Here is a 24,566-nt window from a genome sequence, read left to right as displayed (position 1 = left end):
AGCATGACTGAAAAAGTGAACCTAAAAAAAGTGTCCACCACCGCCCGCCTTGTGTCAGGGCAGAAATCAGACACTGAAGAGACCAGCAAACAGAAGAAGCTAAAACAGAGGGAAGTGCCTTGGAAGTGACAAGTGCAATAGGTTAAAACCCTGTAATTAGTACTGACTACATAGAAGGGGCCTATAGATCTTGAGAATTATAAATCAGAACAAGGAACTATCCGAAAATGAACTGACCCCATACTGCCCACAACAACACCAGAGAAAGTCCTAGATATATTTTTACTATTTTTACAATCATTCTTTTTTTTAAAAATTAAAAAAAATTTTAAGTCCTCTATTACTCCTTTAATTTTCATTTTTATAAACTACTATTACTTTGCAAAAAAAGACCCTATTTTTTACAGCAAACTTCATATACATATTTAAAAAAATTTTTTGTGATTGTTTTTTTTCTTCTTCTTTTCTTTAATATTGTACTTTTGAAAATCCAACCTCTGCTCTAGATTTTTAATCTTCGCTTTTTGGTATTTGTTATCAATTTTGTACCTTTAAGAACCCGATCTTCAGTACCCATTTTTACTTAGGAGCAAGATTACTGGCTTGACTGCTATCTCCCCCTTTGGACTCTCCTTTTTCTCCACCAGATCGCCTCTGTCTCCACCCTCCCCCTTCTCTTCTCTACCCAACTCTGTGAATCTCTGTGTGTTCCAGACGGTGGAGAACACTTAGGGAACTGATTACTGGCTGGATCTGTCTCTCTCCTTTTGATTCCCCTCTTTTATCCTCCTGGCCACCTCTATCTCCTTCCTCCCTCTTCTCTTCTCTGTATAACTCCGTGAACATCTCCGAGTGGTCCAGATTGTGGAGCGCACATAAGGAAGTGATAACTGGCTAGCTTGCTCTCTCCTCTTTTCATTCCACCTCATCTTATTCGGATCACCTCTAACTCCCTCCTCCCTCTTCTCTTCTCTATGTAACTCTGTGAACCTCTCTGGGTGTCCCTCACTGTGGAGAAACTTTTCATCTTTAACCTAGATGTTTTAACAATGGCGCTGTATAGAAGGATAAGTCTTGAGACTACTGTAAAATAAGACTGAAAACCAGTAGCAGGAGGCTTAAATCCAAATCCTGAGAACACCAGATAACTCCTGACTCCAGGGAACACTAATCGACAGGAGCTCATCAAACGCCTCCATACCTACACTGAAACTAAGCACCAACCAAGGGCCAACAAGTTCCAGAGCAAGACATACCACTCAAATTCTCCAGCAACACAGGAACACAGCCCTGAGCTTCAATATACAGGCTGCCCAAAGTTACTCCAAACCCATTGACATCTCATAACTCATTACTGGACACTTCAGTGCACTCCAGAGAGAAATCCAGCTACACCCACCAGAACACCAACACAAGCTTCCCTAACCAAGAAACCTTGACAAGCCTCCCATACAACTTCACCCATAGCAAGGAAACTCCACAATAAAGAAAAACCCACAAACTGCCAGAATACAGAAAGGCCACCCCAAACTCAGCAATATAAACAAGATGAAGAGACAGAGGAATACACAGCAGGTAAAGGAACAGGATAAATGCCCACCAAACCAAACAAAAGAGGAAGAGATAGGGAATCTACCTGATAAAGAATTCTGAATAATGATAGTGAAAATGATCCAACACCTTGAAATCAAAATGGAATCACAGATAAATAGCCTGGAGACAAGGATTGAAAATATGCAAGAAAGGTTTAACAAGGACCTAGAAGAAATAAAAAAGAGTCAGTATATAATGAATAATGCAATAAATGAGATCAAAAACACTCTGGAGGCAACAAAGAGTAGAATAACGGAGGCAGAAGATAGGATTAGTGAAGTAGAAAGTAGAATGGTAGAAATTAATGAATCAGAGAGGAAAAAAGAAAAATTATTTAAAAGAAATGAGGACAATCTCAGAGACCTCCAGGACAATATTAAATGCCCCAACATTCGAATCATAGGAGTCCCAGAAGAAGAAGACAAAAAGAAAGACCATGAGAAAATACTTGAGGAGATAATAGTTGAAAACTTTACTAAAATGGGGAAGGAAATAATCACCCAAGTCCAAGAAACCCAGAGAGTCCCAAACAAGTAAACCCAAGGCAAAACACTCCAAGACACATATTAGTCAAATTAACAAAGATCAAACACAAAGAACAAATATTAAAAGCAGCAAGGGAAAAACAACAAATAACACACAAGGGGATTCCCATAAGGATAACAGCTGGTCTTTCAATAGAAACTCTTCATGCCAAGAGGGAATGGCAAGACATACTTAAAGTGATGAAAGAAAGTAACCTACAGCCCAGATTACTGTACCTAGCAAGGATCTCATTCAAATATGCAGGAGAAATCAAAAGCTTTACAGACAAGCAAAAGCTGAGAGAATTCAGCACCACCAAACCAGCTCTCCAACAAATGCTAAAGGATCTTTTCTAGACAGGAAACACAAAAAAGGTGTATAAACTCGAACCCAAAACAATAAAGTAAATGACAACAGGATCATACTTATCAATAATTACCTTAAATGTAAATGGGTTGAATGCCCCAACCAAAAGATAAAGACTGGGTGAATGGACACAAAAACAAGACCCCTATATATGTTGTCTACAAGAGACCCACCTCAAAACAGGGGATGCATACAGACTGAAAGTGAAGGGCTAGAAAAGATATTCCATGCAAATAGAGACCAAAAGAAATCAGGAGTAGCAATACTCATATCCGATAAAATAGACTTTAAAACAAAGGCTGTGAAAAGAGACAAAAAAGGACACTACATAATGATCAACAGGCTTAGAAGTCATGGTGCACAGACTTCTTTGCTCTACCGCATGTGGGATCTTCCTGGATCAGGGATTGAACCTATGTCTCCTGCACTGGCAGGAGGATTCTTTACCACTGAGCCACCAGGGCAGCCCAGGATTATGGTTTTGTTTACACTTTTTCCTTTTATGTTGTTAGAATGATAAAATTATCATTGTTACATAATAAACTATATCACAATATGTAATGAATTATATTTATTTTAAAAGTGTTTTTGGATCTTTAGGAGAATAAGATGTATTCAAGTGTTAGCTCCACGCAGAACTTTTACAATTATATTCATTTATTCATAATTTTGTAGACCTTAAGTCTGCTTATTTTTCTTTTGCACATGATCTGGTTTCTGCATATGGACTCAATATGAGTGACCAAATTCACTCAAATTCTGAGGCAAACCATGAATCTACCTTTTTTTCCCCCTTTATTATTCCTTGTTAGTCTGAAAGAAGAATTTTGTGAGTTTGGTCAATGGCTCTGCAGGGTCAAGTTTGCTAAGTAATCTAGTTAGCTCAGTTCATGATACTTGAAGATTTCTCTTATTTGACTGTTAACTGTTTGCTTTGTATATCAAGGAGTATAGCAGAATCTCCTAGGTAGAACAGAGAACCAGGATCCAGAGTACCCATTGTCTCTAGACAGATGCTTCTCAACCTCAATACTTGGCTTAAATGAAACATACTCTCTCAAGGTCACCTCTTCTTGAGACTTTGGCAGTATGTATTTCCACATTCATACACTGTTTAATTTGTAAATCTTAAGGTATGGATTCCAATTGTTTTTCACCCCTTTCAATTCAGTTCAGTTCAGTCACTCAGTCGTGTCCGACTCTTTGCGACCCCATGGACTCCAGAACGCCAAGCCTCCCTGTCCATCACCAACTCCCGGAGTTTACTCAAACTCATATCCATTGAGTCCGTGATGCCATGCAACCATCTCATCCTCTTCTCCTTTCACCTTCAATCTTTCCCAGCATCAGACTCTTTTCAAATGCGTCAGTTCTTCACATCAGGTGGCCAAAGTATTGGAGTTTCAGCTTCAGCATCAGTCCTTCCAATGAATATTCAGGACTGATTTCTTTTAGGATGGACTGGTTGGATCTCCTTGCTGTCCAAGGGACTCTCAAGTGTCTTCTGCAACACCACAGTTCAAAGCATGAATTCTTCAGCACTCAGCTTTCTGTATAGTCCAACTCTCACATCCATACATGACCACTGGAGAAACCATAGCTTTGACTAGATGGACCTTTGTTGGCAAAGTAATGTTTCGCTTTTTAATAAGCTGTTTAGGTTGGTCATAACTTTTCTTCCAAGGAGAAAGCATCTGTTAATTTCATGGCTGCAGTCACCATCTGCAGTGATTCTGGAGCCCAAGAAAATAAAGTCTGCCACTGTTTCCACTGTTTCCCCATATATTTGTCATGAAGTGAAGGATGAGATGCCATGATCTTAATTTTCTGAATGTTGAGTTTTAAGCCACCTTTTTCACTCTCCTCTTTCACTTTCATCAAGAGGCTCTTTAGTTCTTCTTTGCTTTCTGCCATAAGGGTAGTGCCATCTGCATACCTGTGGTTATTGATATTTCTCCTGGCAATCTTGATTCCAGCTTGTGCTTCATCCAGTCCAGCGTTTCTCATGATGTATTCTGCATATAAGTTAAATAAGCAGGGTGACAATATACAGCCTTTTAAGTATACTTGTTTTCTCCCTTGCCCTAAAAATATCCCATTTTGAAAGTTTTACTTTGGGATTTAGGATGACAAATACAAAAGGTACCCAATAGCAGTGCCAGAAATATGCTTTAGTCCCTTTACAATGAAAAGGTTTCTAAGATTATTTTTTTCTCTTCCAGTTTTTGTTAGCTTTATTTTATTTATCTTGATTTTTTAAAAATAGGTATCAGTTACTTAGTTTTATTTCCAGTTTGTCCAGGATACTGTCATCATTCTTGTTTCATGAGCTAGAGATACTTTTTTTTTTTTTAATGTATTTCCTTCCAGTCTTTATATATACTTAGACTTAATTTTTAAAATTTTTATTGATGGAAGCAACCTAGATGTCCATCAGCAGATGAATGGATAAGAAAGCTGTGGTACATATACACAATGGAGTATTACTCAGCCATTAAAAAGAATACATTTGAATCAGTTCTAATGAGGTGGATGAAACTGGAGCCTATTATACAGAGTGAAGTAAGCCAGAAGGAAAAACATAAATACAGTATACTAACGCATATATATGGCATTTAGAAAGATGGTAACAATAACCCGGTGTATGAGACAGCAAAAGAGACACTGATGTATAGAACAGTCTTATGGACTCTGTGGGAGAGGGAGAGGGTGGGAAGATTTGGGAGAATGGCAATGAAACATGTAAAATATCATGTAGGAAACGAGTTGCCAGTCCAGGTTCGATGCACAATGCTGGATGCTTGGGGCTGGTGCACTGGGACGGCCCAGAGGGATGGTATGGGGAGGGAGGAGGGAGAAGGGTTCGGGATGGGGAACACATGTATACCTGTGGCGGATTCATTTTGATGTTTGGCAAAACTAATACAATTATGTAAAGTTTAAAAATAAAATAAAAAAAAAGAAAAAAAATTTTATTGAACATAATAATATACATACTTTTATTATAATGCTCACTGTGAGCATTTCTCTGTGTTTATTTTCCTCTATAATAGGATTTTTAAATGCTGCATAATTGTCTATCATACCGTTATTTAAAATTTATGTAATGAATTCTCTATTATTGAACATTTAGATTGTTTCTTATTTTTCATTCTCATGAATAGTAATTCAATACAGTATATGTATATATTTGTATACATCTCTATTACCTTAGAACATCTAGATGTAGAATTGCTAAGTTAAAGGAAAAGTGTGAGCTTTAAGGCTTTTTATAGATTGTTAAATATCACTCTAGAAAGTTCTTGCCACTTTGTTTGCCAAAAATAAGAAGGCATGTTTTATTCTCACAAAAACTAGGTAATTAAGAAAATGGATACATCATTCTGAACAGTAAAATTGGTATCTCATTTTTTTTAATTTGCCCTCTTAAAAATACTCTTAGGCTAACCTTTTATAAGGTAACTATTGGCACGTGCATTTTTTACTTATGAATTTACTTGTAAATTATGGTTGATTTTTCTATTAACATTTCTTTTGTATTTATTTAGTAGAGCTCCACATTCTTATAAGCTATATATATTACATATCATATACACCTCTTGTTTATAGTATATTATTTAAAACACCTTCCCCGTGAGTTTGTCATTTGCCATTTAATTTTCTTCAGGATATATTTTAATGTTAGAAAATCTAAATTTACCATGAAATTAAATCTATCAATATTTTCTTTTATAAGTTTCTCCTTTACTTTCTGATGACTAAATAAATATTCCTCTGTGTTTTCTTTTACCTGTTTTTTTAGTTTCATTGTTTCTTTTAATAACTCTGGAATTTATTTTGATTTATTACTTGAGTTAGGGAACATTTAACCAACATTCTTACAAATTTAGTCAGTTGTTCTAATGGCATTTTCAAAATGCCAGATTTACATATATTATATTTTTATAAAGCTAAAGGTATGCTTCTAGTCTTTTTTATGTATTTCTAACTGTGTCTGTTTATTCTTTTATCAGTATCAAAAGTCTTTAATTAGTATAACATTATAATAATGTTTAACACTACGATAATTTTAAACATATGGTACTGTGAGTTCCCATTATCATTCTTTATTTTGAATTAAAAAATTAATTTAGTTATTTTAATTGGAGGCTAGTTACTTTACAATATTGTGGTGGTTTTTGCCATACATTCACATGGATCAGCCAGGGGTGTACATATGTCCCCCATTACGAAACCCCCTTCCACCACCCTCCCCATCCCATCCCTCTGGGATGTCCCAGAGTACCAGCTTTGAGTGTCCTGCTTCATGCATTGAACTTGCATTGGTCATTTTACATATGGTACAATACATCTTTCAGTTTTATTCGCTCAAATCATCCCACCTTTGCCTTCTCTCACATAGTCCAAAAGTCTGTTCTTTACATCTGTCTCTTTTGCTGTCTTACATATAGGGTCGCCATTACCATCTTTCTAAATTATACATGTATGCGTTAATATTCTGTATTGGTGTTTCTTGCTCTGACTTATTTCACTGTATAATAGGCTCCAGTTTCATCCACTTCACTAGAACTGACTCAAATGTATTCTTTTTTTATAGCTGTGTAATAATCAATTGTGTACATGCACCGCAAATTCCTTATCCATTCGTCTGCTGACAAATGTCTAGGTTGCTTCCATGTCCTAGCTATTGTAAACAGTGCTGCAATGAACATTGTGGTACATGTGTCTCTCTCAATTCCAATTTCCTCAATATGTATGCCCAGCACTAGGATTGATGGGTCATACAGCAGTTCTATTTCGAGTTTTTTAAGGAATCTCCACACTATTCTCCATAGTGACTATATTAGTTTTCATTCCCCCCAACAGTGTTAGAGGGTTCCGGTTTCTCCACACCTTCTCCAGCATTTATTGTTTGTAGGCTTTTTGATAGCAGCCATTCTGACTTGCCTGAGATGGTACCACAATGTGGGTTTGATTTACATTTCTCTGATAATGAGTGATGTTAAGCATCTTTTCATGTGTTTATTAGCCATCTGTATGTCTTCTTTGGAGAGATTTCTGTTTAGTTCTTTGACCCACTTTTTGATTGGGTTGTTCATTTTTCTGGTATTGAGCTGCATGAGCTGCTTGTATACTTTGGAAAATAATTCTTTGTCAGTTGTTTCATTTGCTATTATTTTCTCCCATTCTGAAGGCTGCCTTTTCCATTTGCTTATAGCTTCCATCGTTGTGCAAAAGCTTTTAAGTTTAATTAGGTCCCATTTGTTTATTTTTGCTTTTATTTCCATTACTCTGGGAGGTGGGACATAGAGGATCTTGCTGTGATTTATGTTAGAGAGTGTTTTGCCTATGTTTTCCTCTAGGTGTTTTATAGTTTTGGGTCTTACATTTAGATTTTTAATCCATTTTGAGTTTATTTTTGTGTGTGGTGTTAAAAAGTGTTCTAGTTTCATTCTTTTACAAATGGTTGACCGGTTTCCCCAGCACTGCTTGTTAAAGAGACTGTTTTTTCTCCATTGTGTATTTTTGCCTCCTTTGTCAAAGGTAAGGTGTGTGGATTTATACCTGGACTTTCTATTTTGTTCCATTGATCTATATTTCTGTCTTTGTGCCAGTACCATACTGTCCTGATAACTGTTTTTGTAGTATAGTCTGAAGTCAGGCAGGTTGATTCCTCCAGTTCCATTCTTCTTTCTCAAGATTGCTCTGGCTATTTGAAGTTTTTTGTGTTTCCATATAAATTATGAAATTATTTGTTTTAGTTCTGTGAAAAATGCCACTGTTGGCTTGATATGGATTGCTTTGAATATATAGATTGCTTTGGGCAGTATACTCATCTTCACTGGATTATTCCAATCCATGAACATGGTATATTTCTCCATCTATTTGTGTCATCTTTAATTTTTTTCATCAGCGTCTTATAGTTTTCTATATATAAGTCATTTGTTTATTTAGGAAAATTTATTCCTAAGTAATTTATTCTTTTTGTTGCAATGGTGAATGTTACTGTTTCCTTAATGCTTCTTTTCTTTTTTTCAATTTTCATGTATAGGAATGCAAAGGATTTCTGTGTATTAATTTTATATCCCACAACTTGACCATATTCATTGATTATCTCCAGTAATTTTCTGGTGGATTTAAAGATTTTCTATGTAGAGGAGCATGTCATCTGCAAACAGTGACAGTTTTATTTCTTCTTTTACAATCTGGACTCCTTTTATTTCTTTTTCTTCTCTGATTGCTCTGGCTAGGACATCCAAAACCATGTTGAATAGTAGTGGTGACAGTGGGAAGCCTTGTCTTGTTCCTGATTTTGGAGGAAATGCTTTCAATTTTTCACCATTGAGGATAATGTTTGCTGTTGGTTTGTCATATATAGCTTTTATTATGTTGAGGTATGTTCCTTCTATGCCTCCTTTTTGGAGTTTTGATCGTAAATGGATGTTGAGTTTTGTCAGAAGTTTTCTCTGGATTTATTGAGATAATCATATGGTTTTTATACTTCAATTCATTAATATGGTGTATAGTATTGATTGATTTGTGAATATTGAAATCCTTGCATCCTTGGGATAAAGCCCACTTCGGCATGATGTATGATCTTTTTAATATGTTGTTGGATTTAGTTTGCTAGGATTTTGTTCAGGATTTGTGCATCTATGTTCATCAGTGATATTGGCCTGTAGTTTTCTTTCTTTCTTTTTTTTTTTTTTTTGGCATCTTTGTCTGGTTTTATTATTAGGGTGATGTTGGCTTCATAGAATGAGTTTTGGAGTTTGCATTCCTCTGCAATTTTTTTTTAAATTTTATTTTATTTTTAAACTTTACAATATTGTATTAGTTTTGCCAAATATCAAAATGAATCCACCACAGGTATACCAGAATTCCCCATCCTGAACCCTCCCCCCTCCTCCCTCCCCTATCCTCCCTCTGGGTCATCCCAGTGCACCAGCCCCAACCATCCAGTACTGTGCATCGAACCTGGATTGGCGACTCGTTTCATACATGATATTATACAGGTTTCAATGCTATTCTCCCAAATCTCCCCACCCTCTCCCTCTCCCACAGAGTCCATAAGACTGATCTATACATTGGTGTCTCTTTTGCTGTCTCGTACACAGGGTTAAAGAATTTGAGTGTGATAGGTGTTCACTCTTCTCTAAATTTTTGGTAGAATTCACCTGTGAAGCCATCTGGTCCTGGGATTTTGTTTGTTGTTGGAAGATTTTTGAGTACAGTTTCAATTTCCATGTTTGTGATGGGTCGGTTAAAACTTTATATTTCTTCCTCATTCAATTTTGGAAGGTTATACTTTTCTAAGAATTTTTGCATTTCATCCAAGTTGTCCATTTTATTGGTATATAACTGCTCATAGTAGTCTCTTACGATCTTTTGTATTTCTGTGTTGAGATTTCTCCATTTTCATTTCTAATTTTATTGATTTGATTCTCTCCCTTCTTTTTGCTTGGCGAGTCTGGCTAATGGTTTGTCTATTTTATTCATTTTTTCTAAGAACCAGATTTAGTTTTGTTGTTGTTTGCTATAGTCTCTTTCTTTTCTTTTTTATGTATTTCTGCTCAGATTTTTATGATTTCTTTCCTTCTACTAACTTTGGTTTTCTTTTTCTCTCTTTTTTTTTTTTTCTTGTTGCTTTAAGTGTAAAGTTAGGTTGTTTATTTGATGTTTCTCTTGTTTCTTGGGATAAGCTTGCATTGCTCTGAATGTCCTTCTTAGCACTGCTTTTACTGAAACCCATAGGTTTGGAGTTGTTGTGTTTTCATTTGTTTCTATGCATACTTTGATTTCCTTTGTGATTTCTTCCATCATCTGTTTGTTAGTCAGAAAGGTGTTTTCTAGCCTCCACATGTTTGTATTTTTAATATTTTCCCCCTGTAGTTGACATCTAATCTTACCGCATTGTGATAAAAAAAGATGCTTGAAATGATTTCAATTTCTTTTAATTTGCCAAGGCTAGATTTATGGCCTAGGACATGATCTATCCTGGAGAATGTTCTGTCTGCACTTGAGAAAAAGGTGAAATCCATTGTTTTTTGGTGAAATATCCTATAGATATCAATTAGGTCTAACTGGTTCATTGTATCATTTAAAGCTTATGTTTTCTTGCTAATTTTCTGTTTGGTTCATCTATCCATAGGTATCAGTGGAATATTAAAGTCTCCCACTATTATTGTTACTGTTAATTTCCCTTTCATGCTTGTTAGCATTCACTTCATGTATTTAGGTGCTCCTATGTTGGGTGCATATATACTTATAATTCTCAGATTGATCCTTTGGTCATTATGTAGTGTCCTTCCTTGTTTCTTATCATGGCCTTTATTTCAAAGTCTAGTTTATCTGATATGAGTATTGTTACTCCTGCTTTCTTTTGCTCTCCATTTGCATGAAATATCTTTTTCCAACCCCTCATTTTCAGGCTAGGACTTCCCTGTAGCTCAAATGGTAAAAAATCTGCTTATGAGGCTAGAGGCCAGGGTTTGATCCCTTGGTTGGGAAGTTCCTCTGGAGAAAGGAATGACAATCCAGTCCAGCATTCTTGCTTGGAGAATTCCATGGATGGAGAAGCCTGGCAGGCTACAGTCTGTGGGGTCACAACAAGTCAGACACGACTGAGTGACTAACACACACTTTCAGTCTGTATGTGACCCTAGGTTTGAAGTGGGTCTCTTGTAGACAGCACATATAGGGGTCTTGTTTTTGTATCCATTCAGCAAGTCTTTGTCTTTTGGTTTTAGCATTTAGCCCATTTACATTTGAGGTAATTATTGATAAGTGATGCTTGGAAAGATTGAAGGAGGGAGGAGAAGGAGACAACAGAGGATGAGATGGTTGGATGGCATCACCGACTCAATGGACATGAGTTTGAGTAAACTCCTGGAGTTGGTGATGGACAAGGAGGCCTGGTTTGCTGCAATCCATGGTGTTGCAAAGAGTCAGAGATGTCTGAGTGACTGAACTGAACTGATAATCCTGTTACCATTTACTTTTTTATTTTGGATTCATTTTTATCTTTTCTATGTTTCTGTCTAGAGAAGATCATTTAGCATTTGTTGAAGAGCTGGTTTGGTGGTGCTGAATTTTCTCAGCTTTTGTTTGTCTGTAAAGCTTTTCATTTCTCCTTCATATCTGAATGAGATCCATGCTGGGTAGAGTAGTCTTGGTTGTAGGTTTTCTCTTTTATCACTTTAAGTGTGTTCTGCCATTCTCTTCTGGCCTGAAGAGTTTCTATTGAAAGATCAGCTATTATCCTTATGGGGATCCCCTTGTGTGTTATTTGTTGCTTTTCCCTTGCTACTTTAATATTTGTTGTTTGTGTTTGATCTTTGTTAGTTTCATTAGTATGTGTCTTGGGGTGTTTCACCTTGGCTTTATCCTGTTTGGGACTTTCTGTGTTTCTTGGACTTGAGTGGCTATTTCTTTCCCCATTTTAGGGAAGTTTTTGACTAGTACATCTTCAAGGATTTTCTCATGGCTTTTGTTTTTGTCTTCTTCCTCTGGGACACCTACCTATGATTCGAATGTTATGGTGTTTAACGTTTTCCCAGAGGTCTCTGAGGTTGTCCTCTTTGCTTTTAATTCTTTTTTTTTTCTTTTTTGCCCTCTGCTTCATTTATTTCCAGTGTTCTATCTTTCACCTCACTTATCCTCTCTTCTGCCTCTGTTATTCTACTGTTGGTTCCCTCCAGAGTGTTTTTCATTTCAGTTATTGTATTGTTCACTATTGATTGCCTCTTCTTTATTTCTTCTAGGTCCTTATTAAACATTCCTTGCATCTGCTCAATCCTTGTCTCTAGTCTATATAATTCCATATTGTTTTCAAGATTTTGGATCATCTTTACTATCATTATTCTGAATTCTTGTTCAGGTAGACTCCCTATCACTTCCTCTTTTGTCTGGTTTGGTGGGTTTTTATCATGTTCCTTCACCTGCTGAATATTTCTCTGCTTTTTCATTTTGTTTAGATTTCTGTGTTTGGAGTGCCCTTTCTGAAGGCTTGAAGCTTCTGGTTCCTCTTAATTGTGGACTCTGTTCCCTGTGAGTGGGGTTGGAGCAGTGGACTGTCAAGATTTCCTGTTTGGAGGAGCTTGTATGGATGTGAGAGTTGGACTGTGAAGAAGGCTCAGCACCAAAGAATTGATGCTTTTGAACTGTGGTGTTGGAGAAGACTCTTGAGAGTCCCTTGGACTGAAAGGAGATCCAACCAGTCCATTCTGAAGGAGATCAGCCCTGAGATTTCTTTGGAAGGAATGATGCTAAAGCTGAAACTCCAGTACTTTGGCCACCTCATGTGAAGAGTTGACTCATTGGAAAAGACTCTGATGCTGGGAGGGATTGGGGGCAGGAGGAGAAGGGGACGACAGAGGATGAGATGGCTGGATGGCATCACTGACTCGATGGACATGAGTCTGAGTCAACTCCGGGAGTTGGTGATGGACAGGGAGGCCTGGCGTGCTGTGATTCATGGGGTAGCAAAGAGTCGGACACAACTGAGCAACTGGCCTGATCTAATCTGTATCTGTGTTCTGGTGGATAAAGCTGGATCTCTTCTCTCTGAAATGCAGTGAAGTGTCCAGTAGTGAGTTTTGTGGTGTCAATAGGTTTGGCATGGCTTTTGGCAGCCCTTCTTTCAATTTTCACTGTTGTGTTCCTATTTTGCTGTAGAATTAGTGTGGTGTGTCTTGCACTGGAACTTGGCGTTTGGGTAGAGCTTGGTTTCAGTGTTGGTATGGAGACTTTTGGGTGTGCTCTCATCAATTAATGTCCCTGGGAGTAATGAATTCTCTGATGTTCTAAAGTTCTGGAGTTAAGCCTCCTGCCTCTGGCTTTCAGTCCTTCTCTTACAGTAACCTCAAACTTCTCCATCCATACAGTACAGAAGATAAAACTCCTAGGTTAATGGTGAAACAATTATTCACAACCAGGTACACCCAGAGAAATCACAGAGCTATATAGAGAAGAGAAGAGGGAGGTGGGAGATACAGGTGACCAGGAGGAGAAAAGGGGGAATCAAAAGAGGAGAGAACATTCTAGCTAGTAATTAAATCCCTAAATGCTCTCCACAGCCTGGAACACCCATAGAAATTCACAGAGTTATGTAGAGAAGAGAAGAGGGAAGGAGATATGGGTGACCTGGAGGAGAATAAAGAGAGTCAAAAGGGGAGAGATCAATAGAGCCAGTGATCAAATTCCTCCTTTTGAAGAAACAGGCTGCCTTTCTGGGTGCCTGGTGTCCTCAAGCCAGCGTTCAGAGGTTGTTTCTGTGGAAGTTGCTCAACATTCAAATGATCTTTGATGAATTTGTAGGGGAGAAAGTGGTCTTTCCGTCCTATTCCTCCACCATCTTGGGACTTCCCCCCAGCTAGAGATATTTTGAAATCCAGTCTATGTCAAACTACTCTCTTATTCTCTCTCAAACATGTGGACACCCAGAACTTGTCATAATCTGCCTTATATTGCCTTTATCATGTTTCTCCTCTGTTTTATTGGAAGCTCCTTAAGCATAACTACTATCACTTACTGCCTTCAGAAACCCCAGGCACATCACATACATTTCCATGGGGAAGACTCATTTGTGGTCTTGAGTTAATTTCTTTTGATTGACTTGACTTTAAAAAATTAATAGAGAACATTATTTGGAGCAGTTTTAGATTCACAGCAAGATTCAGCAGAAGGTACAGAGATTTCCCATTTATTCCCCACCTCCATTAGATTGTATTTTTTCCAGAATATTAGCTTTATTTTATTTTTTTTTGTGTGTGCTATACAGTAGGTCCTTGTTGGTTATCCATTTTAAATATAATATTGTGTACATGTCCATACTAAACTCCTAGCTATCCCACTAGACTTCATTTTTAAACTATTTTGGATTTACAAACAATTGAGAAGATAATACAGTGCTCCTGTATAGCCAGCACCCAGGATTCCTTATTCTTAATGTTCTACATTAACACTGAACATTTGTTATAATTAAGAAACAAATATTGGTACATTATTATTAGTTAAAGTCCATTCAGATTTTCTTAGATTTTATGTAATGTCCTCCTCTGTTCCAGGACCTCCTTTAAGATATCACATTACATATGTCTTGTCTCCTTATGTTGGTTGTGACAGATTCTCAGACTTTGTTCCTCATGACCTTAGTAATTTTAAGGAGTATCAGTTGGATATTTTATAGACTGTCCTTCAATTTAGGTTTGGAAAACCATGTTTTCATGATTAAACTGGGATATAAGTTTGGTAAAGCAGACAAAGAGATGAAGCGCACCTCACAACACATCGTATCAATGATACATACTTTCAACTGATGTTTACTGTGAACGTCTGGATTGAGCAGTATTTGTCAGGTTTCTCCCTGTTATTTCCACACCTGACTCTATGTTGTCCACTTTGGAAGGATGTCCCATACTTAAGGAGTGAGGAGTTATATTATACCACTCTGAGGGAGGAATTTTAGCCCATTGAATACATTAAATACCTATTATTCTTTACCAATATAAATATACGTGCATGTGTGTGCATGCTCAGTCATGTCTTCCATGTCCATGGAATTTTCCAGGGAAGAATACTGGAATGGGTTGCCATTTTTCTTCTCCAGGGCATCTTCAAGTCCCAGGGACTGAACCCATGTCTCTTGTGTCTCCTGCATTGTCAGGTGGATTCTTTACCAGCTGAACCACCAAGGAAGCCCTGATTTAAATAAATAATTCAATAATTAAGTAAATGGGATGGGTGGAATATCTTCTCCTTCAGTTCAGTTGAGTTCAATCGCTTAGTTGTGTCCAATTCTTTGTTACCCCATGGACAACAGCACACCAGGTTTCCTTGTCCATCACTACCTTCTCTTTACAGCAAGCTTTTAACTATTACATATGGAAATGAAGAGAGAAATAAAACATCACCATCCAGAAAGTACCACAGTAATAGGTGTTGCAGAAAAGATCATTTTGTTGTTTAGTCACTCTCAGTCGTGTCTGACTCTTTGTTACCCCATGGACAACACGCCAGGCTTGCCTGTCCTTCACCGTATCCAAGAGCTTGCTCAAACTCATATCCACTGAGTCGGTAATGCCATCCAACCATCTCATCCTCTGTCATCCCCTTCTCTTTCTGCCTTCAATCTTTCCCAGCATCAAGGTCTTATCCAATGAGTTGGCTGTTCTCAGCAGGTAGCTAAAGTATTGGAGCTTCAGCATCAGTCTCTCCAATGAATATTCAGGATTGGTTTCCTTCAGGTTTGACTGGTTGGATCTACTTGCAGTACAAGGGACTCTCAAGATCCATTAATGAATGTTAAAATTAGTGGGTGAATGTTTAAAGAGAAAAAGGACTTGCATAGTTTCAAAGTATTTTCTTCAAGATATTTGTCAACTATACCTTCCAGGCTCCTCCATCCATGGGATTTTCCAGGCAAGAGTATTGGAGTGGGGTGTCATTGCCTTCTTTGAGTTAGCCTGTCTAGGTGTTAACAATTTTACTAATCTTTTCTCTGTTTCTCTGTTTTCCTGTTTCTTTGTCTTCCTGTTTTCAGTTCGATTTCTTTTCTTCCATGCTTAAATTGCTCTTCCATCTCTAGTTTCATAGTTGAAAGCTTAGATTACTGGTTATTATTATCTTTTATCTTTTCTGATATATGAATTTAATGCTATAAATTCCCCACTAAATATTATTTCTGCTGGTATCCCACATAAGTTGTATTTCCATATTCATTTAGTTCAGAATATTTTCTAAAAAATACTTCTTCTTTGACCCATACATTATTTGAAAGTGTTTTGTTTCATCTCAAAATATTTTGAGGATTTCCAGCTATCTTTCTTGTTATTGCTTTCTAGTTTTATTCCTTTGTACTTTGAGAATGTATAATTTTTAAATTTGTAAAGGTATTTTGTATGGCTCAAAATGTGATCTGTCTTGGTGAATGTTCCATGTGAGCTTGAGAGAAATGCTTCTCAACAGCTATTGCTGTAGTTGGATGAAATGTTCTAGATATGTCAATGAGATCCAGCTGATTAACGGGGCTATTGAGCTCAACTGTGTCCTTATGAATTTTATGCTTGCTTGATTTATTAATTACTGAAAAAGGAATGCTGATGACTTGAATTATAATAGTAGCTATGTATATTTTCCTTGCAGTTCTATTAGCTTTTCTCTCAAGTAATCTGATTTTTTTTTTTTTTTTTGGTGGTTCAGTTCAGTCCAGTCACTCAGTCGTGTCTGACTCTTTATGACGCCATGGACTGCAGCATGCCAGGCCTCCTCCTTGTACATCATCAACTCCTGGAGTTTACTCAAATTCATGTCCATTGAGTCGGTGATGCCATCCAGCCATCTCATCCTCTATCGTCCCCTTCTCCTCCCATCTTCAATCTTTCTTAGCATCAGGGTCTTTTCAAATGTGTCAGTTTTAATCAGGTGGCCAAAGTATTGGAGTTTCAGATTCAACATCAGTCCTTCCAATGTTCATTCAGGACTGATCTCCTTTAGGATGGACTGGTTTGATCCTTGAAGTCCAGGGGACTCTCAAGTGTCTTTTCCAACACAACCGTTCAAAAGAAGTTCAATTCTTTGACACTCAGCTTTCTTTATAGTCCAACACTCACATCCATACATGACTACTGGAAAAAACATTGCCTTGACTAGATGGACCTTTGTTGGCAAAGTAATGTCTCTGCTTTTTAATATGCTATCTAGGTTGGTCATAGCTTTCCATCCAAGGAGTAAGCGTCTTTTAATTTCATGGCTGCAGTCATCATCTGCAGTGATTTTTGGAGGGCCCCAAAATAAAGTCTGCTGAAAGGTTGTTCTTTACCACCTGAGCTATCTGAACCATGAAAGATGCCAGGATTCTTGGCCTCCAGAGGAGAAGAATTTAATCCGAGGCCAGAGAAGAGGCTTGATCGCTCAGAGCTTTTGTGCAATGAAGTTTTATTAAAGTATAAAAGAGATAGAGAAAGCTTCTGACATAGACATCAGAAGGGGTCAGAAAGAGTGCCCCTCGCTAGTGTTAGCAATGGAGTTATATACCTTTTAATTAGCTATTACAATGAATTAAAAGAATGTTTGGAGGTTGTAAAGATCTTACTAGACCCACTCTCATAATTTACATTTTAAGATAACAGGATTACCCAGAAGGTTTTTTCCAGAAACCGTCCTCAAGCAGGATACATTATTGTTATATAACCCTAAGGAATGTTGAGGAAAAACAAGTTTGTGCTTTCCTCGTCCTTGGGAATTCCAAACCCCTATATCCTTGGGGACCCCTGGACTTCTTATCAACCAGGCTAAGAATAGACTCCCTCACTGCCTCTGTTTCCACTGTTCCCCATCTATTTGCCATGAAGTGATGGGACCAGATGCCATGATCTTCGTTTTCTGAATGTTGAGCTTTAAACCAACTTTTTCAGTCTTCTCTTTCACTTTCATCAAGAGGCTCTTTAGTTTTTCTTCGTTTTCTGCCATAAGGGTGGTGTCATCTGTGCATCTGAAGTTACTGGTACTTCTCCCGGCAATCTTGATTCCAGCTTGTGCTTCATCCAGCCCAGCACTTATCATGATGTGCTCTGCATATACGTTAAATAATCAGGGTGACAATATATAGCCTTCATTGTACTCCTTTGCCTATTTGGAACCACTCTGTTTTTACATGTACAACAGTTCTCACTGTTGCTTTCTGACCTGCATACAGATTTCTCAAGAGGGAGGTCAGGTGGTCTAGTATTCCCATCTCTTGAAGAATTTCCCACAGTTTGTTGTGATCCACACAATCAAAGGCTTTGGCATAGTCAATAAAGCAGAAATAGATGTTTTTCTGAAGGTCTCTTGCTTTTTGATGATCCAGCAGATGTTGGCAATTTGATCTCTGGTTCCTCTGCCTTTTCTAAAACCAGCTTGAACATCTGGAAGTTCGCGGTTCACACATGGTTGAATCCTGGCTTAGAGAATTTTGATCATTACTAGCATAGGCAAACAGTATGAAGGATTGTTTTATTTCCTTGGAGAATTGACCCCTTTAGCATTATGTAATATTCTTCTACATCCCTGAACATTTTCCTTTCTCTGAAGTTAGCTTTGTCTGAAATTAAAGTAGCTACTCGAACTTTCCTTTGATTAGTATTAGCATGTGAATCTTTCTATATTCCTTAACATTTTTGGTTGTTATGGCTGTATATTTGCAATATAAAATTCACCATACAACCACTTTAAATTGTGCAATTCAGTACACTTAGTATACCGACAGTGCTGTGCAAGCATCAAAACTATGGTGTCCCAGAACATTTTCATCACTCTAAAAGGAAACTATGTATTAAGTAGTCACTTCACAACCCCCCTCCTTCTGGCCCCATATACAATTAATCCACTTTCAGTCTATATGGATTTACCTCTTCTGAATATTTCACATAAGTGGAATCTTATATGTGGCTTTTGGTATCCAGTTTCTTTCACTTAGATTGATGTTATCAAGGTTCATCCATGTTAAAGCATGTATCATTACTTAATTCCTTGCTATTAAAAAAATACTCTATTGCCTGAATATACCATATTTTTTGGTTCATTTGTTAACAAATATTTGGGTTGGTTTTGAATGCTATTCAGTCGCTCAGTCATGTCAATGATGCTACCCAACTATCTCATCCTCTGTCATCCCTTTCTCCTCCTGCCTTCAATCTTGCCCAGCATTAGGGTCTTTTGTAATGTTCAGCTCGTTGCATCAGGTGGCTGAAGTTTTGGAGCTTTAGCTTCAGCGTCCGTCCTTCCAATGAATATTCAAGGTTGATTTCCTTTAGGAATGACTGGTTTGATCTTGTTGCTGTGCAAGAGACTCGCAAGAGTCTTCTCCAGCACCATAGCCCAAAAGCACCAATTCTTCAGCACTTGGCCTTCTTTATGGTCCAACTCTCACAACCATACGTGACTACTGGGAAAACCATAGCTTTGAATAGATGCACCTGTGTTGGCAAAGTGATGTCTCTGCTTTGTAATATGCTATCTAGGTTTGTCATAACTTTTCCTCCACAGAGCAAGTGTCTTTTAATTTCATGGCTGCAGTCACCATCTGCAGTGATTTTTGGAGCCCAAGAATATAAAGTCTGTCATTGTTTCCATAGTTTCCCCATCTATTTGCCATGAAGTGACCGATCTCCATGATCTTCATTTTTTGAATATTGATTTTTAAGCCAGTTTTTCACCCTCCACTTTTACTTTCATCAAGAGGCTTTTTAGTTCCTCTTCACTTTCTGCCATAAAGGTGGTGTCATCTACATATCTGAGGTTATTGATATTTCTCCTGGCAATCTTGATTCCAGCCTGTGCTTCCTCCAGCCCACTGTTTCTTATGATGTACTCTGCATATATGTTAAATAATCAGGGTGACAATATACAGCCTTGACGTACTCCATTCCCAATTTGGAACTAGTGTGTTGTTCCATGTCTGGTTCTAACTGTCATTTCTTGACCTGCATACAGGTCTCACAGGAGGCAAGTAAGGTGGCCTGGTATTCCCGTCTCTTTAAGAATTTCCCACAGTTTGTTGTGATCCATATGGTCAAAGGATTTAGTGTAGTCAATGAAGCAGATGTAGATGTTCTTTTGGAATTATCTTGCTTTTTCAATGAGCCAATGGATGTTGGCAATTTAATTTCTGGTTCCTCGGTTTTTTTAAAATCCAGCTTAAACATCTGGGGGTTCTCGGTTAACGTACTGTTAAAGCCTGGCTTAGAGGATTTTGAGCATTACTTTGCTAGCATGTGAAAAGAGAACAATTGTGTGATTGTTGGAACATTCTCTGACACTGCTAATTGTGACTAATGCTGCAGTTAACATCTGTGCACACATTTATCTCGAATGCCTGTTTTAATTCTTATGGATATATATCTAAGTGTGGAAATGCTGAGTGAGTAAATGAAGGTCTCTCAGTAGTGTCTGATTCTTTGCGACCCTATGGACTATACAGTCCACGGGATTCTCCAGGCCAGAATACTGGAGTGGGTAGCCTTTCCTTTCTCTAGGGGATCTTCCCAACCCAGAGATCAAACCCATGTTGCCTGTATTGCGTGTGGATTCTTTACCAGCTGAGCCACAAGGGAAGCCTAAGTTTAACACTTAAAATGCTGTGTTTAACACTTTGAAGAACCCAGACTGTCTTCTACTGCACTTGCTTTATTTTACATTCCCACCAGCAATGTATTGTGATTCCAGTGTCCTCATATCTTGGCCAATACTCGCTATTTTCTATTTTTTATTATTGTCATTCTGGTGTATGTGAAGTGGTATATCATTGTGGTTTGGATTTGCATTTCCCTTATGACTAAATTACATTGAATATTTTCATGTATTTATTGGCCACTTGTACCTTTTTCTGAGAAATGTCAATTCAAGTCTTTTGCTTATTTTTAAATTGAGTTGTTTGTCTTTTTTCTCATTGAGTGGTAAGAGTTCTTTATGCTGGGTACTACACACTTATCAGATATAGAGTTAAAAGTATGTTGTTCAGTTCTGTGCGTTATATTCTATTTTTCTCAGTAGCATTCTTTGCAGCACGAAAAATTTTAATTTTGAGGATGCACAATTTATCTATTTTTCCTTTTTTACTTGTTCAACTAAGTTCAGCCACTCATTCGTGTCTGACTCTTTGTGACCCCATGAACTGCAGCACTCCAGGCTTCCCTGTCCATCACCAACTCCAGTTTACTCAAACTCATGTCCATTGAGTCGGTGATGCCATCCAACCATCTCATCCTCTGCATTCCCCTTCTCCTACCTCCTTCAATCTTTTCTAGCATCCAGGTCTTTTCCAAAGAGTCAGTTCTTTGCATCAGGTGGCCAAATTATTGGAGTTTCAGCTTCAGCATCAGTCCTTTCAATGAATATTCAGAACTGATTTCCTTTAGGATTGAGTGGTTGGATCTCCTTGTAGTCCAAGAGACTCTCAAGAGTCTTCTCCAACACCACAGTTCAAAAGCCATCAATTTTTGGCACTCAGCTTTCTTTATAGTCCAGCTCTCACAACCATATATGACTACTGGGAAAACCATAGCTTTGACTAGATGGACCACTGTTGGCAAAGTAATGTCTTGCTTTTTAATATGCTGCCTAGTTTGGTCATAGCTTTTCTTCCAAGGAGCAAGGGTTTTTTAGTTTCATGGCTGCAGTCACCATCTGCAGTGATTTTGGAGCCCCCAAAAATAAAGTCTGACACTGTTTCCACTGTTTCCCCATCTATTTTCCATGAAGTGATGGGACCAGATGCCATGATCTTAGTTTTATGACTATTGAGTTTTAAGCCAACTTTTTGACTCTCCTCTTTCAATTTCATCAACAGCTTCTTTAGTTCTTCTTCACTTTCTGCCATAAGTATGGTGTCATCTGCATATCTGAGGTTACTGATATTTCTCCTGGCAATCTTGATTCCAGCATGTGCTTCATAGAGCATGGCATTTCACATGATGTACTCTGCATAAAGTTAAATAAGTAGGGTGACAATATACAGCCTTGACTTACTCCTTTCCTGATTTGAAACCAGTCTGTTGTTCATGTCCAATTCTAACTATTGCTTCTTGACCTGCATACAGATTTCTCAGGAGGCAGGTAATGTGGCCTGATAGTCCCATTATTCATTTGATGTCATATCTAAGAAACCATCAACAAATCCAAAGTTATGAGAACATATTGCTACATTTTATTCTAAAAGTTTTATATTTTAGCCCTTTTCTGATATATATATATATATATACATACATATATATGTATGTATATATATATATATATGTACATAATTAGCCCTTTGTCTAGAATTTTGATCCACTTTGAGAGCTTTCAGAATTTTTTTGTATATGGTGTAATTTCAGCATCCAGCATCATTCTTTTACATGTGGACACCCATTTTTTCTAGTGATATTAGAGTTTTATTATTTTAGCTCTTCTACTTAGTTGATCTACTTAAATTTTTATATGGAATAAGGTGAGATCCAACATTATTCTCTAATCTGGATATCCATTTGCCCCAAAACGTTTGTTGAAAAGACTATTTTTCCCCATTGAAGTATCTCCACACCATTGTCAAAAATTAATTGATCATCAATGTTTGGGTTTATTTCTGGGCTCTCTATTCTATTGATCTATATGTCCACCCTAGGTTTTGTTGTTCAGTCACTTAGTCATGTCCGTCTCTTTGTAACCCCATAGACTGCAGCATGCAAGGCTTCCCTGTTCTTCACTATCTCCCAGACCTTGCTGAAACTCATGCCCATTGAGTCGGTGATGACATCCAATCATCTCATCCTCTGTCATCCCCTTCTCCTGCCTTCAATTTTTTATCTTGCATTTTTTATGACCAACAGATGTTGGCAATTTGATCTCTGGTTCCTCTGCCTTTTCTAAATTCAGCTTGAACATGTGGACATTCTCAGTTTACATACTGTTGAAGCCTGGCTTGGAGAATTTTGAGCATAACTTTGCTAGCATGTGAAATGATTGCAACTGTGTGGTAGTTTGAAAATTCATTGTCATTGCCCTTCTTTGAGATTGGAATGAAAACTGACCTTTTCCAATCCTGAAGCCACTGCTGAGTTTTCCAATTTTCCTGACATATTGAGTGCAGCACTTTAGCAGCATCATTTTTTAGTATTTGAAATAGCTTAACCTGAATTCCATCACTTCCACTAGCTTTGTTCCTAGTGATGCTTCATAAGGCCCACTGACTTCCTATTCCACAATGTCTGGCTCTAGGTGAGTGATCACACCATCATGGTTATCTGGGTCATAAAGATCTCTTTTTGTACAGTTTTCTTTGTATTCTTTCCACCTTTTCTTAATATCTTCTGCTTCTGTTAGGCCCATACCATTTCTGTTCTTTATTGTGCCCATCTTTGCATTAACTGTTCCCTTTTCTTGAAGAGACCACTAGTTTTTCCCATTCTGCTGTTTCCCTCTATTTCTTTGCATTGTTCACTTAGGAAATCTTTTTTTTTTTTTTTTTTAATTTCTCCTTGCTATTCTTTGGAACTCTGCATTAAGTTGAGTATATCTTTCCTTTTCTCCTTTGCCTTTAGCTTCTCTTATTTTCTCATGCATTTTCAAGGCCTCCTCAGACAACCATTTTACCTTTTGGCAGTTCTTTTTTTGGGGGGATGGTTTCAATCACCACCTCCTGTACAATGTTACAAACCTCCATCCATAGTTTTTCAGGCACTCTGTCTATCAGATCTAATTCTTTGAATCTATTTGTCATTCCACTGTGAAATCATAAGGGATTTTATTTAGGTCACTATTTTTTTTATTGTGTCCTTATAGTAAAGTTTGAAATTGGGAAACACGAGTCCTCCCATTTTGTTCCTCTCAAGAATGTTTTGACTACCTAGGATCTCTTGCAATTTCACATAAATGTATAATCAACTTTTTAATTTCTGAAAAACACATTTTTAGGATTTTGATGCACTGTTCAGTAGCTCAGTCATTTCCAAATCTTTAAAACTCCATGGATTGCAGCATGCCAGGCTTCACTGTCCCTCACTATCTCTTGGAGTTTGCACAAACTCATGTCCATTGAGTTCACAATTTTGATAGGGAGAACATTGACTCTGCAGATTACTTTGGAGAAGGATTGCCATCTTAAAATATTGTTTTCCAATTTATTTGCATAGCCTTTCTTTAAATTATTTCAGCAATGTATTATAGTTTTAAGTCTTGCACCTCATTTATTCAATGTATCCCTAAGTATTTCATTCTTTTTTATGCTATTGTAAGTAGAGGTATTTTCTTAGTTTTCATTTCAGATTGTTCATTGTCAGTGTATTGAAATACAACTGATTTTTGCACGTTTATCTTATACCCTGAAACTTTTTCTGAATCCATGTATTAACATTGATAGACATTTGTGTGTATATTCCTTATGATTTCAAATATATAGTACAATGTAATCTGTGAATAGAGAGAGTTTTTACTTCTTCATTCAAAAATTTAATATCTCTTTTCTTTATCTTGCCTAAGTACAGTGGCTAGAAGTTCCTGTACAATGTCAAATTTTGTTGTTCAGTCACCAAGTTGTGTCCGACACTTTGGGACCCCATGGACTG

The sequence above is a fragment of the Bos indicus x Bos taurus genome, chromosome X (assembly GCF_003369695.1).
Source record: "Bos indicus x Bos taurus breed Angus x Brahman F1 hybrid chromosome X, Bos_hybrid_MaternalHap_v2.0, whole genome shotgun sequence".
Lineage (NCBI taxonomy): Eukaryota > Metazoa > Chordata > Mammalia > Artiodactyla > Bovidae > Bos > Bos indicus x Bos taurus.
This window is presented reverse-complemented; position numbering follows the sequence as displayed.